Below are 8,011 nucleotides of genomic sequence, written 5' to 3' on the forward strand. Positions count from 1 at the left end.
TACTTTTTGGATTCTTTTTTTATCCACTGAATCCAAACAAGGCGAGTATATGAAATCACAATAATTAAAGTGTGATAGGACTAGTGCCTGGGTTAACTGTTTCTTAAGAGTCATGTTCAATATATGCCTGTTAGAAAACAGCAATCTTAAATTCATAAAGGATCTTTGGACAAGCTTAGTAACATGAGATTTAAATCGTAATGAGGTATCTAGCTTAACTCCTAAATTATTTGCGCACTCTACAAAGTCCAATTTTTTGTTATTAATATTAATGCTTAGTTGCGATTTTAGTAATCCACGTTTATTATTACTACAAAAAAGCATTACTTGTGATTTATTTGGATTAAGGTTAAGGTTGTGTTCTTTCGCAAGCTGATTAAGACAACTTAATTCAGAATTAATTAAAGTATTCACCAATGCATAGTCCTTGGGTAAAAAACTATGGTATAATTGAGTATCGTCAGCATACGATTGCACTCCAACATTTCGAATGGACCTTAGAATGTCTGCAGTATACAAAATAAAAAACAGTGGCCCAAGCACAGACCCTTGTGGGACACCAGAGCGTATGTTAATTAAAGATGACTTCGAATCATTGTTGCAGATACACTGAGTGCGATCACTCAAGTAAGAATGCACCAAGGCCAAGGATACATTATCAAATCCGAAGTACTTAAGTTTAGAATATAATAATTGATGGTTTATTGTGTCAAAGGCCTTAGAGAAATCAAGTAAGACCAGAATACTAGCTAAGCCCTTATCATAATTTTCAAGTATGCTATTTGTTACAAGTGCCAAGGCATTCGCGGTTGAGAAACCCGATCTGAACCCACACTGACTTTCCGGAATCAATTTATTTTCTGATACAAATTCATTTATCTGATGATATAAAATCTTTTCAAATAGTGTTTAATTTCACTTTAGTGAAATGTATTAACTCTAAACTATCTATAATCTATAACTATCTCTAAAGATAAAGTAAATAATATTAATGCCATTTATGTTGGCAAAAAGTAGTAGCTATTAGAATTTATATCTCTAAAGAATTTATATCTCTAAAACCGTAAGACTTTTCTACCAAGGTATGTGAGCCTTATCGATTCTAAACTGTTGACATTTAATCACATCCAAAAAAATTTGCATCCACCCCAGAAAGACACTCTGTATAATGGGTATGTTTGTAATGGATACACCATGTATGCAGTAATTCTTTTTCTGTTTACAGGTTCTCGCAACAGATTCCGAAGATATTAATCATAATCACAAACTGAACTCTGGGTGAAAGTATACACCGAAAAGGATTAACCGAACAACAAGGTTGCAAACATCCCTACATTTAAATCAAAAGTACTTAAACGCAACTGAAACAAAAAACTATTTCATGGAACAGTATTACAAAAATAAGAATATAATTGAGAATACCAAACTTAGGGCAAAACTTAGGCTTGATCGTGTAGCCAATGTTTGGTGGAATCATTTGTCTATGTAATATGTATTTATCATTATTTGATTTAACAAATAAAATATTTTTATACCCGAAATAAAACCCAGTTTTGTTATTTAAAAATGTGTTTAATTAAAAAAATAAAAGTTGAATTTTTAAAAACTTTTTTATACAACTTGTTAAAGAAAGTTCTCCACAAAAGGAAATTTTTTTTATTATCAATTTCTCATAAAATATTGTTTTCTCTACAAAGTTTTAACAAAGTAAAATATTGGGTGGGATATACAACATGTGCAAGAAGTACAAAAATATGACTTTCAAAATTCAAATAACTCTAAAAATACATTTTTTGGAACAGCGCATTAAAAGAGTGCCAAAATACAAACATAAAAGCCCAATAATATAAATCATAATCAAAGAGGAAATCTTAATGTTAGAGATATAACAATATGTCTTGTACTTTTTTTGCGTGACAGAGAGGTGTCAAAAAAACTTGTGACAAAGATTAAATTATTTGAAAATTATTATTGAGTTTAAATTATTTTCTTCAACAAAAGTTTGTAAAAAAATTAAGCTGTATTGTTCGTGCCTTGGCACTCTTTAAATTTGCTATTAAAAAAAAGTTAAAGTTACTTGGATTTTGAAAGTCACATTTTTTAACTTTTTGCAGTGCCTGTATATTATACCTAGACTTTACTTTGCCAAATCTACTCTTTTATGCAAGAACTTAAAAAAAAACTCTTTTCATAAAGTACACAATAAAAAAATTCCAGAGCTTCCTGAAACACACTGTGTATAAATAATATGCTCTAGTGGAAATGATTTTCAATAATGGCCTGTCTCAGCTGCCTACCAGCTACTAAATCAGGATTTCTTGCCATGTTTTGAAAACCTGGATTATTTCCTTCAATAATGCCTAAATCTAGTTCCTCATCAATTTCTGGCGCGGGAATCCGATTTTCAGTACATATGTTATGTAGAACACAGCATGCCATTGTAATTTTTGCTGCTTTTGTTGATGTGTAGTGCAAAACGCGGTGCTTTAAAAGACATCGGAATCTATTTTTCAAGACACCATTGCATCTTTCAATAAAGCACCTAGCTCTTTTGAACTCATTATTAAATCTTTCTTCGGCTCCAGGAAGAGGATCTCTTAATGGAATTTGTAACCAAGGGCGCAGAGGATACCCTTAAAAGAAATTGTATATTAAATATTTTATTAAATACTTATTTACATGTTTATAAAAATTTTCATACCAGAGTCGCCCAATAAAAAAAAATATTTCTCGGATTACGCCTATAAATGTGTTCCATGAATCTGGAAACATTTCATTGTCCCCATATATAAGCATCATGGGTGCTTCCGGGAAACCTGGCATTGACATTCATTATTTTTAAATTTTCATCGCACACCTAAAAAGTATTACCAATAAAATCATTTTTTCAAAATATATTTATATTTATTTACCAGCTGCACGTTTAAGGAGTGATAGTTTTTACGATTGACATATATGTGTTCTTCTTCGGAAGGCATCACTATGGCAATATGGGTGCAGTCTATTACACCAATACCTGGTATTCCAGTAGCAATCTGCAAATCCATCTGCAAACAAAAACAATTAAGTTAAATCTTTTTATTTATAAGCAATAAAGTTTACCTTGCTCTCTGTTGAGTGAGTCCCTCTATATTGTGTGGAAATCTGATCCATCGACCCACAATAACTGGATGATTAAGAGCATTCGTTACTTCTTCTATACACCTGCTAACACTGCTTTGGCTGATACCACAGAAATAATTGCTCCCTGTTACAGATTGGTAAGTTCCTTGTCCATAAAACATTAAAGTCACCAACAACTACGAAAATTAAGCAATAATTAATTTTTTAAATAACAGCGTTTTATTAATATTTGTATTCAATCCTCTTTTATTTAAATGGTATTATCAATACTATTGTATAATAATAATGACTTTGTATAAAAACGTAAAATTGTATCACCTTCTTTGATAAATCCAAAGCTGTCCGTCTTCTATGAGGGGGTGCAATTATTTGTGTTAGTTCTCCCAGCAAATTTGTGTTTTTATCTAAACGAAAGTGTTGAATAAAGTGCTGTTCAGGCAATATAGCTAATGGGTTTTGCTGCCTAAAATTTAACCGAGTGACGTGTTCTTCAACCTGCTCTTCAGTATCTTCCAAATCATTGTTTAAAATATTCCAAACAATAATTTCTTTGTCTTCCATTTCACCAGTTGAATTTTATACTTCAATTTCGCGCCAATCTTTATAATATTATAAATATAAGTATAGATTAAACCCAATTAAACATTTTACAATATTATTTGTCGAAAATTATCGGGTTGTTTTTAGAGGTTATGTAATATGACCGCATAGTAACGCGCGTCATTCTCTCACATTCCTCGATTCTCTCGGTTTTACCCAGTAGAATACTCCTCGAGAGAACGGTGAACATTCTCTTACTTTCAAGAATGTCGAATTGTCATAATTCATGAGAATGACTTGCGCAAGACGTCACTTTTTTTAAGAGAGCCTTCGTATAGGAGCATTCTCTTAGCGTCAAGCATAGGGGCCCTGATGTCAGCGTTTTCAAGATTGGCAGAAACGCCCTGAAAATTCGAATCAAATAATCACAAAAATTAATTTCTGCAAAGTATTTGAAGATACACTGTAGACCACGCAAATAAAAAGTCATATTGTGAAAGGTTTTCGTAAATGCGGGTTATATCCTTTTCAGCCTAAGAGCGTAGATTACACAAAATGTGTTAAAAATTTCCTTGAAAAAAATTTTCACCAACAAACTGTTTCTGCAAACGCCGAACAAACATTAACTGTAAATGATTTCGATGTTGTAAAAAGAGTTATTGAGTCAATTTCCTGTGATTTAAAACTATATGGTATTAATGTAGACGTTGTAATAACTGAAATCGATTTCCAAAAAACACTTATTGTGGAAAAAGATTCCAATAAAAATAAATCTCCACCTCAACAACTATTTCAGCAGATCAGGCTGAAAATATTATAGTGGGAAGTATTATTCGTATGGACGATTTAACTTTGGTACCCGTTGATGAGATAGATAGTGAGGAGGCTATGATTTTTTAACATTGTGGATAATTCGATTGAAAATTATGAAATTGAGCTATTTAATGAATTTCAAAACTTACCTCTAAACAATGATATTGATACCGGGAATTAAAAGGTCACTACAAGCAGGGGGGTGACAGTGAAATAGGAAAATTGGAAACAGTCATTAGTGTCATTCCTGTCATCTCCTGACGACAAGTATGGCCGCCTAGACAAGGACAGCAATGTTTCTGTCTATCTATTGTCTAACTTCAGAGTTGAGAATTGACAGATTTGTTCTAGAACAAATCGAACAAATTTCGACACCATTTTATTTCTCTCCGTTTAGTTTTGTTTTGTAAATTCAATTTGATATTTCGGTTGAAATTTATAAATATAAAGGTAATAAAGCATAAAAAATATATATTACATGAAAAATCCTGGAGAAAAAGACGTTTCTGCAGTACTAGGTATGTATATTAAAAATAGGTAGTAAATAAAGACTATTTCTATATTTTTTAGATGCAAGAAAATTTTGTTATATGTTTATGATCGGTGACTTTTGTTTTAAAAATGGAAACAATTTACAGCAAGGTAAGATCATTTCTAACTATAGCCAACATTAGTTATCTCCAGTATGTCCGATTTATTGTCAATAAGTAATACAATAAATCTGACTGATACAATCTGATTGTTATCCGACTAAAAGTCTCTATTTGCTTCTTTTGGATTTATAAACAAGGTCTCTTTGGGAATAATGGACATTTTTTTTAAATAGTATATTTATATTTTATACCTATTGATAGTTTTACATTGTTAATTTTAGTATAAAAAGAATTGTTTTTCTGTTTGCATAAGGCTCCCGTTTTCATGTTCCTGCCCATGTTTATTGTAAGTCATGCTTATACCGTACTAATTTACGTTAAAACTGCATATAATTAAGTAATTGATATAGAAATCATTCAATTCTTTATTTTTTATATTTATTTGGTCACGTTGTCTCATATTTCAAATAAATATGCTTGAATAAATATTTATTTTGTTTTATTTATGATAAGAAAAAGTGAAGCCAGCATGTCAACCTGTCAATTGGAAAATTAGTTCTCGAGACGACAACGAAGGCTTTCAATTGTATTTTATTAGTTCTCTATCACAAGATCTCGATTTATAGTTTCAAATGCTCGGCGAAAGTCAATGAACACTATACCGACAAATTTCTTTTTCCCAATCACATTTTTCCAGCAGGAAATCACTGATTGTAGAGCACGTTCACAGGAATGTTTTTTTCTAAATCCAGTTTGAAATGGAGTAAGGATTTTATTGTCTTCCACAAATTTTCTCATTTGATCACTCACCACTGTTTCTAAAAGTTTTTGACATGTAGACACCATATTGATTGGACGAAACTCATCACACTTGTTGGTATTATTAACTTTTTCTATTGGTATTATCATTGACGTTTTCCATTCTTTGAGGAAGCAACCTTTTTCTAAACTGGTATTAATGACTTTTAAAAAGCGATGACCAATTACTCCAAATGGGCTCTTTAGGATCTTTGTATTTATTTTTTCAGTACTACTTTTTTTGTCTTTCATACCTCCGACAACACTCTTCAGCTCTGTAAATGTTTGTATTTGGAAACTTTCAAAATGGTTTATTGGACTCTCTATATTTTGTAATATCTCTTCAATGTCTTCTATTCTTCCTCCCACGTTTTTCACGAGGACATCTATACTCTATAAAGTAGTTATTAAATTTTTGTGCAATTATTGTATTGTCAGATTCCAAATTCCCAGCAAAATTAATACCTTTATTGTTTTTACTTTTATTTTTATTTGAAATAATACTTTTAAAATTTCTCCACATTTCCTTAGAACCCCCCTTACATTCATCAATCTTTTCATGATAGTATGCCTGCTTCCTATCTTTTATTATTTCAACAACGGTATTTATTTTTTGTTTAAATTTAGTCCGATCTTCTACATCTCCCGTTATTATTGTTCTTTTGTAAAATCTATCTCGTTCCGTGATTTCCATTTTTATTTCTGGAGTCCACCATTTTTTATTACCCCATTTATTGGTAGTTACTTTTTCCTTGAGTGGAGCATGTTTATTTAAATTCTCCATTATGCCCTCTACCAAAGAATTCGCCATTATGTCAATATTTCCATTACTATCCAGCCACGCCATATCCATAAGATCTAACTGGAATTCTAGCTCGTTAAAGTTCCTCATATCTCTATAAATTTCTTTATTTTGTCCAAGTTCTATAGAAGGAAGGTCCACAGTAAGTATTGAATGATCTGCTATTTTTGGTGTATGATGTATTTGATGGTTAACTTCTTTATCATTTGTTATTATAAGATCAATTATTGTAGCACTAGTTGGAGTAATTCTTGTAAAATTTTGTACAATTTGGGACAATCTACTTCTTTCTATTATATTGTTCAGTTTTTTTGAATAGTATGTTTCCTTTGCTAGATTTATGTTTAGGTCTCCAATTAAAATAAATGATTCCGATTTTACGGCATAATTATTTAGAACTTCCTCCAGTTTATCCAAAAAAGCACTATGACTTGAGTTTGGGGAGTGGTAAACATTTATGATATTAAATCTATGCCCTTCAACACTCAGACTGACTCCCACCAGCCGCAAATTTTTGTCAACCACTATATTTATCACGGTTTTAAAGCGCATCTCCTCCCTAATGTAAATTGAAGCACCTCCTGTATATCGGCTCGATGATAGTGCATGTGTTACATTGTACCCATCAATTTTGAATTCATTTTCAAGCATTTCCCCAGTTATACGAGTTTCTGTCAAGCAAATCATTATAGGCTTCCATTGATTTACCACCCACTCTAATTCTGTTTTGTGTGCAGTCAAACTTTCAATATTGAAATACATTAAATTGTGATTTTTTAATTGCTATTTATGATTGCCTAATATATCAGGGTAGTCAACTCTCATCTGTGGTTGTTGAAAAACTCTTTTGTAAGCTTCACAATTTCTGTTAAATGTAGTATGTTTAATATCAATGTGAGGAATTTTTAAAACTTCTTTTGCATATTTACAATTTACACATATTTCATTTTTACTTTTACATACCTCTATTTTGTGATGTTCACTACATTTAGGGCAAATTATTTCAATGTTTGTACAATCTCCCGACATGGCCAAATTTCCAGCATTTGTAGCACCGAATAACGTTAACATGATCAAAAAATCTGCGTTTTCTCCATCCAATGTGCACTCCTCTTTTAGATATCTCTTTATATGTGTTTAACTTTACTTCCAATATCACCGAGTGTGACCTGTTTCTTATGTCTTCATATATACTAATGACTTTCATACTTCTGTTTTCTTCATCTATCCTTAAACCATTTTGTAAAACAATATTCTCTATTAAAAAAAACAACGCTTTATTGTACAAAAAGCCAAAACAGCTTCATCGACAAAGCATTCACAAAACAAAAAAGCACAAAAA

At 31.3% G+C, this 8,011-nt stretch overlaps 1 long non-coding RNA gene across 1 annotated transcript; it reads right to left on the reverse strand.

Annotated features, from left to right (window-relative positions):
• Nucleotides 1–1,770: 1,770 nt before the first annotated feature.
• Nucleotides 1,771–4,702, reverse strand: LOC115885801. Its single transcript, XR_004050786.1, has 5 exons — nt 3,442–4,702; nt 3,103–3,299; nt 2,913–3,047; nt 2,702–2,857; nt 1,771–2,633 (listed from the first exon to the last, which is right to left on the reverse strand). It is a non-coding gene; the product is annotated as an uncharacterized LOC115885801 (long non-coding RNA).
• Between the last annotated feature and the right edge of the window lie 3,309 nt (nt 4,703–8,011).

Source organism: Sitophilus oryzae, unplaced genomic scaffold, assembly GCF_002938485.1.
Source record: "Sitophilus oryzae breed Bouriz unplaced genomic scaffold, Soryzae_2.0 scaffold_41_pilon_pilon, whole genome shotgun sequence".
Taxonomy (NCBI): Eukaryota; Metazoa; Arthropoda; class Insecta; order Coleoptera; family Curculionidae; genus Sitophilus; species Sitophilus oryzae.